Source organism: Malania oleifera, chromosome 1 (genome assembly GCF_029873635.1).
Source record: "Malania oleifera isolate guangnan ecotype guangnan chromosome 1, ASM2987363v1, whole genome shotgun sequence".
Classification (NCBI taxonomy): domain Eukaryota; kingdom Viridiplantae; phylum Streptophyta; class Magnoliopsida; order Santalales; family Ximeniaceae; genus Malania; species Malania oleifera.
This window is the reverse complement of record NC_080417.1, coordinates 70,807,542-70,814,592: the sequence shown is the minus strand read 5'-3', so window position 1 is coordinate 70,814,592 and position 7,051 is coordinate 70,807,542.

Here is a 7,051-nt window from a genome sequence, read left to right as displayed (position 1 = left end):
TAAACCGTAAATCGTAAACCCTAGACTCTAAATCCTAAAACCCTAAACCCTGAAATCTAAACCCTAAACGCTAAAACCCAAAATCCTAAAACACTAAACCCTAAACCATAAAACTCAAAACCCTAAATCCTAAATTCAAAACCCTAATCCCTAAACCCTCAAATCCCAAACCCCAAACCCTAAACCCAAATTCCTAAACCTTAAAGAAAAAACCCTAAACCCAAAAGACAAAACCCTAAACCCTATATCTAAACCATAAACCCCAAACCCTAAACCCTAAACACTAAACCCTACACCGTAGACCCAAAATTCTAAAACCTAAACACCTAAACCCTAAACCCTAAACCCTAAACCTTAAACACTAAACCCAAAACTCTAAACACTAAACCCTAAACCCTAAACCCTAAAACCCTAAACCCTAAACCCTAAACGCTAAATCCAAAACCCTAAACCCTAAACCTTAAACCCAAAACCCTAAACCCTAAACCCTAAACCCAAAATCGTAAAAACTAAACACTAAACCATAAACCCTAGACCCTAAACCCTAAAACCCTAAACCCTGAATCCTAAACCCTAAACGCAAAAACACTAAATCCTAAAACACTAAACCCTAATCCTTAAAACCATAAACCTTAAACCCTAAATCGAAAACCCTAAACCCTAAAACACTAAACCCTAAACCGTAAAACCCTAAACCCTAAACCCTAAATCCAAAACCTTAAACCCTAAACACTAAACTCGAAACCATAAACCCTAAAACCTAAACCCAAAAACCTAAACACCAAAACCTTAAACCCCAAACCCTTAACCCTAAACCCAAAACCCTAAAGACTAAACCATAAACCCTATCCATAAACCATAAAGCTGAAATCTCAAACCCTAAACCCTAAGCCCTAAACGATAAACCCTACACTCTAAACTCTAAAAAATAAACACCTAAACCCTAAACCCTAAACCATAAACCCTAGACACTAAATCCTAAACCCTAAACTCTAAACTTTAAACCCTAAATCCTAAAACCCTAAACCCTAACCCCTAAACCCTAAATCCAAAACCCTAAAGCGTAAATTATAAACCCTAAACCCAAAACCCTAAACAGTAAACCCTAAATCCCAAACCCTAAACCCTAAATCCAAAACCCTAAAGCGTAAACCCTAAACCCTAAACCCTAAACCCTAAAGCATAAACACCTAAACCCAAAACCCAAAACCCTAAACGTTAAATCCAAAACCCTAAACGCTAGAACTTATACCCAAAACCCAAAACCCTAAAACGCAAACCCTAAACACTAAAAATTAAACCGTAAACCCAAAACTGTAGACCCTAAACCTGAAAACCCTAAAACCAAAACCCTAAACGCTAAAACACTAAATCCTAAAACACTAAACCCTAAGCCCTAAAACCGTAAACCATGAACCCTAAATCCAAAACTCTAAACGTTAAAGCCTAAAACCCTAAACCCTAAACCCTAAACCATAAACCCTAAAGACAAAACCCTAAACCCTATCTCTAAACCGTAAACCCCAAACCCTAAACACTAAACCCTAAACCCTAAACCCTAAATCCTTAAACCCTAAACCCAAAACCCTAAACCCTAAACGTTAAATCCAAAACCCTAAACGCTAGAACTTATACCCAAAACCCAAAACCCTAAAACCCAAACCCTAAAAATTAAAAATTAAACTGTAATCCCAAAACTGTAGACCCTAAACCCTAAAACCCTAAAACAAAAACCCTAAACCCTGAACCTTAAACCCTAAACGCTAAAACACTAAATCCTAAAACACTAAACCCTAAGCCCTAAAACCCTAAACCCTAAACCCTAAATCCAAAACCTTAAACCCTAAAGCCTAAAACCCTAAACCCTAAACCCTAAACCCTAAACCATAAACCCTAAAGACAAAACCCTAAACCCTATCTCTAAATCGTAAACCCCAAACCCTAAACCCTAAACCCTAAACCCTAAACCCTAAACCCTAAACCCTAAATCAAAAATCCTAAAGCATAAACCCAAAAACGTAAACTCTAAAACCTAAACCATAAACCTAAACACGTAAACCCTAATCCCTAAACTCAAAATCCTAAACACTAAACCCTAAACCCTAACTATAAACCCTAAACCCTAATCCCATAACCCTAAACCCAAAACCCAAAACCCAAAACCTTGAATCCAAAACCCTAAAAACCCTAAACGATAAACCCTAAACCCTAAAACCTAAACCCTAAATCCTTAAATCCTAAACCCTAAATCCGAAATCCTAAAGCATAAACCCAAAAACCTAAACCTTAAAACCTAAACCATAAACCTAAACACGTAAACCTTAATCCCTAAAAACAAAATCCTAAACACTAAACCCTAAACCCTAACTATAAACCCTAAACCCTAATCCCATAACCCTAAACCCAAAACCCAAAACCCAAAACCTTGAATCCAAAACCCTAAAAACCCTAAACGATAAACCCTAAACCCTAAAACCTAAACCCTAAACTCTAAATACCTAAACCCTAAACCCTAAACCCTAAAGCCAAAACCCTAAACCCTAAATACTAAACACTAAACCCTAAACCCCAAGCCCTAAACCCTAAACCCCAAACCTTAAACCTAAAACCAAAAACCCTAAACCCTAAACCCTAAATACTGAACCCTAAATCGCAAACCACTCTAAACCCTAAAATCGAAAATCGAAAATCGAAAACCCTAAACCACAACCCCTAAACACAAAACCCTAAACCCTAACTCTAAACCCTAAACCCTAAACCCAAATCCCTAAACCCTAAACGCTACACCCTAGAGCTTAAACTCTAAAACCTTGGCACCTAAACCCTAAACACCAAACCATAAATCCTAAAACCCTAAACCCCAAATCCTAAACCCTAAATCCAAAACCTTAAACCCTAAACACTAAACACTAAACCCTAGAGCCTAAGTCGTAAACCCTAAAACCTAAACACCTAAACCCTAAACCCTACACCCTAAACCCTAAACCCAAAACACTAAACACTAAACCCTAAAATCCTAAACCCTAAACCTTAAACACTAAACCCCAAACACTAACTCTAAACGCTAAACCCTAAACCCTAAACCCTAAACCCCACACCCTATACCCTAAACTCCAAACACCTAAACCCTAAACCCTAAACCCTAGACCCTAAACCCTAAACGCTAAACACTAAACCCTAAACCCGAAACCTTAAAAACCTAAACCCTAAACCGTAAATCCAAAACCCTAAACCCAAAACCCTAAACCCAAAAACCTAAACCCTAAAACCTAAACACGTAAACCATAAACCCTAAACCCTAAACCCTAAACACTAAACCCTAAACCCTAACTCTAAACCCTAAACCCTAAACCCTAATCCCTTAACCCTAAACCCTAAACCCAAAACGCTAAACCCTAGACCCTAAAAACCCTAAACCCTAAAACCTAAACCCTATACCATAAGCACCTCAACCCTAAACCCTAAACCCTAAAGAGAAAATCGGAAACCCTAAACCCTAACTCTAAACCCTAAACCCCAAACCATAAACCCCCAAACCCTATGCCCTAAACCCTAAACCCTAGACTCAAAACCTTAAAACCTAAACATGTAAACCCTAACCCCTAAACCCAAAACCCTAAACCAAAAACCCTAAACCCTAAACACTAAATCCTAAACCCTAAACCCTAAACCCTAAACCCTAAATCCCAAAATCCTAAACCCTAAACCCTAAATCCAAAACCTTAAACCTAAAGCTTAAAACCCAAACACCTAAACCCTAAACCCCAAAACCCAAAACCCAAAACCCTAAACCCTAAACCACCTAAACACCTGAATCGAAAACCATAAACCGTAAATCGTAAAACCTACACCCTATACACAAAACCTTAAACCCTAACCCTGAACCCTAAACCCTAAACCCTAAAACCCAAAACCCTAAAACACTAAACCCTAAACCCTGAAACCCTAAATCCTAAACCCTAAACCCTAAATCCAAAAACCTAAAACCTAAGAGCCAAACCCAAAACCCTAAACCCGAAAACCTAAACCAAAAACCTAAACCCTAAATTGTAAACCATAAACTCTAAACACTAAACCCTAAAACGTAACTCTAAACCCTAAACCCTAAACACTAAACCCTAAACCCTAAATCATAAACCCCACACCCTAGAACCTAAACTCTAAAACCTAAACACCTAAACCCTAAACCCTAAACCCTACACCCTAAACCCTAAACCTTAACACTAAACCCTAAACCCTAAACCCTAGACGTTAAACACTAAACCCTAAACCGTAAATCCTAAAATCTTAAACCCTAAACCCTAAATGCAAAACCCTAAACCCTAAACCCTAAACCCTAAACCCTAAACCCTAAACCCTAACTCTAAACCCTAAACAACAAACCCTAAACCCTAAACACTAAACACTAAACCCTACACCCTAGACCCTAAATTCTAAAACCTAAACACCTAAACCCTAAACCCTAGACCCTAAACCCTAAACACTAAACCCTAAACCCTAAACCTAAAAACCTAAACCCTAAACCCTAAACGCTAATTCCAAAACCCTAAACCCTAAACCTTAAACCCAAAATCAAAAACCCTAAAGCCTAAATCCTAAATACAAAGCACTAAACCGTAAACCCTAAACCCCAGAACCTAAACCCTAAAACCCTAAATCCTAAACCCTAAACCCTAAATCCTAAACCCTAAATCCTAAAAGACTAAACCCTAAACAAAAAAAACTATAAAGCCTAAACCCTTAAAACCCTAAACCCCAAAGCCTAAAACCCTAAACCCAAAAACACTAAACCCGAAACCCCAAAACCTTAAACCCTCAACCATAAATCCAAAACCCTAAACCCTGAAACCTAAACCCTAAACCCTGAACTCTAAAACTTAAACCCTAAAACCCTGAACCGTAAACCCTAAACCCTAAACCCTAAACCCTAAACCCCAAACCCTAAGCCCTAAAACCCTATATCCTAAATCCGAAAACCCTAAATCTTAAACCCTAAACCCTAAATCCAAAGCCCTAAAGCATAAACCCTAAACCCTAAACCCTAAACCCTAAACCTTAAACCCCAAAACCCTAAACCCTAAACCCTGAACCCTAAAACCTAAACACCTAAACCCTAAACCCTAAACCCTAAACACTAAACGCTAAACCTTAACCCTAAACTCTAAAACTTAAACCCTAAAGCCTTAAAACCTAAACCCTAAACTCCAAACCCGAAAACCCTAAAACCTAAACACCTAAACCCTAAACCGTAAACCCTAAACTCTAAAACACTAAACCCTAAACCCTAAAACCCTAAACCCTAAACCCTAAATCCAAAACTCAAAACCCTAAGCCCTAAACCCAAAACCTTAAAACCTAGACCAAAAAACCTAAAGGCGTAAACCCTGGCCCTTAACCCCTAAACCCTAAACCCAAAACCCTAAACCCTAGACCCGAAACTCTAAAACCTAAACACGTACACCCTAAACCCAAACCCTAAACCGTAAACACTAAACCCAAAATCCTAAACCTTAAAACCCTAAACCCAAAATCCTAAACACAAAACCCTAAACAATAAATCCAAGACTAAACCCAAAATACTAAACATGTAAAACCAAAACCCTAGACCCTAAATCCTAAAACCCTAAACAATAAACCATAAACCCTAAACCCTAAACACTAAAACCCTAAATCCTAAAACACTAAACCCTAAACCCTAAAACCCTAAACCCTAAACCCTAAATCAAAAACCCTAAACCCTAAAGCCTAAAACCCAAAATCCAAAACCCAAAACCCTAAATCATAAACCTTAAAGACACAACCCGAAACCCTAAAACCTAAACCAAAAAACCTAAACACCTAAAACCTAAACCCTAAACCCTAAACCCTAAACCATAAACCATAAACCCTAAACACTAAACCCTAAACCCTAACTATAAACCCTAAACCCTAAACCCTAAACCCAAAACCCTAAACCCAAAACCCTGCACCCTAGACCCTAAACTCTAAAACCTAAACACCTAAACCCTAAACCCTAAACCCTAAACCCTAAACACTAAACCCTAAACCCTAAACCCTAAAACCCTAAACCCTAAACGCTAAATCAAAAACCCTAAACCTTAAACCTTAGAACAAAAACCCAAAACCCTAAATACTAAACACTAAACCGTAAACCCTAAACCCTAGACCCTAGACCCTAAACCATAAAACCCTAAACCAAAAATCCTAAAAGCTAAACCCTAAACCCTGAACCCTAAACCCTAAAACCGGAAACCATAAAACACTAAGCCCTAAACCATAAAATCCTAAACCCTAAAACCAAGATCAAAAACCCAAAACCCTAAACCCTAAACCATAAACCCTAAAACCTAAACCGAAAAACCTAAACACCTCAACCCTAAACCCTAAACCCTAAACCATAAACCATAAACCCTAAGCACTAAGCCCTAAACCCTAACTCTAAATCCTAAAAGCCTAACCCAAAACCCTAAACCCTATGTCCTAAACCCAAAACCCTAGACTCAAAACCCTAAAACATTAACCCTAAACCCTAAACCCAAAACCCTACACCTTAGACTCTAAACTCTAAAACCTAAACACCAAAACCCCAAACCGTAAACCCTAAACACTAAACCCTAAACCCTAACTCTAAACCCTAAACCCTAAGTCCTAAACCCTCAACCCAAAACCCTAAACCTAAAACCCTACACCCTAGACCCTAAACTCTAAAACCTAAACAGCTAAACCCTAAACCCCAAACCCTAAAGACTAAACCCTAAACCCTAAAACCTAAAACCCTAAACCCTAAACCCTAAACGCTAAATACAAAACCCTAAACCTTAAACCTTAAACCCAAAACCAAAAACCCTAAATACTCAACACTAAATCGTAAACCCTAAACAATAGACCCTAAAACCAAAAACTCTGAACCCAAAGCCCTAAACCCTAAACCCTAAACCCTAAAACTGTAAACCCTAAAACACTAAAGCCTAAACCGTAAAATCCTAAACCCTAAACCCTAAATCCAAAACACTGAATACTAAACCCTAAACCCTAAACCCTAAAGCATAAA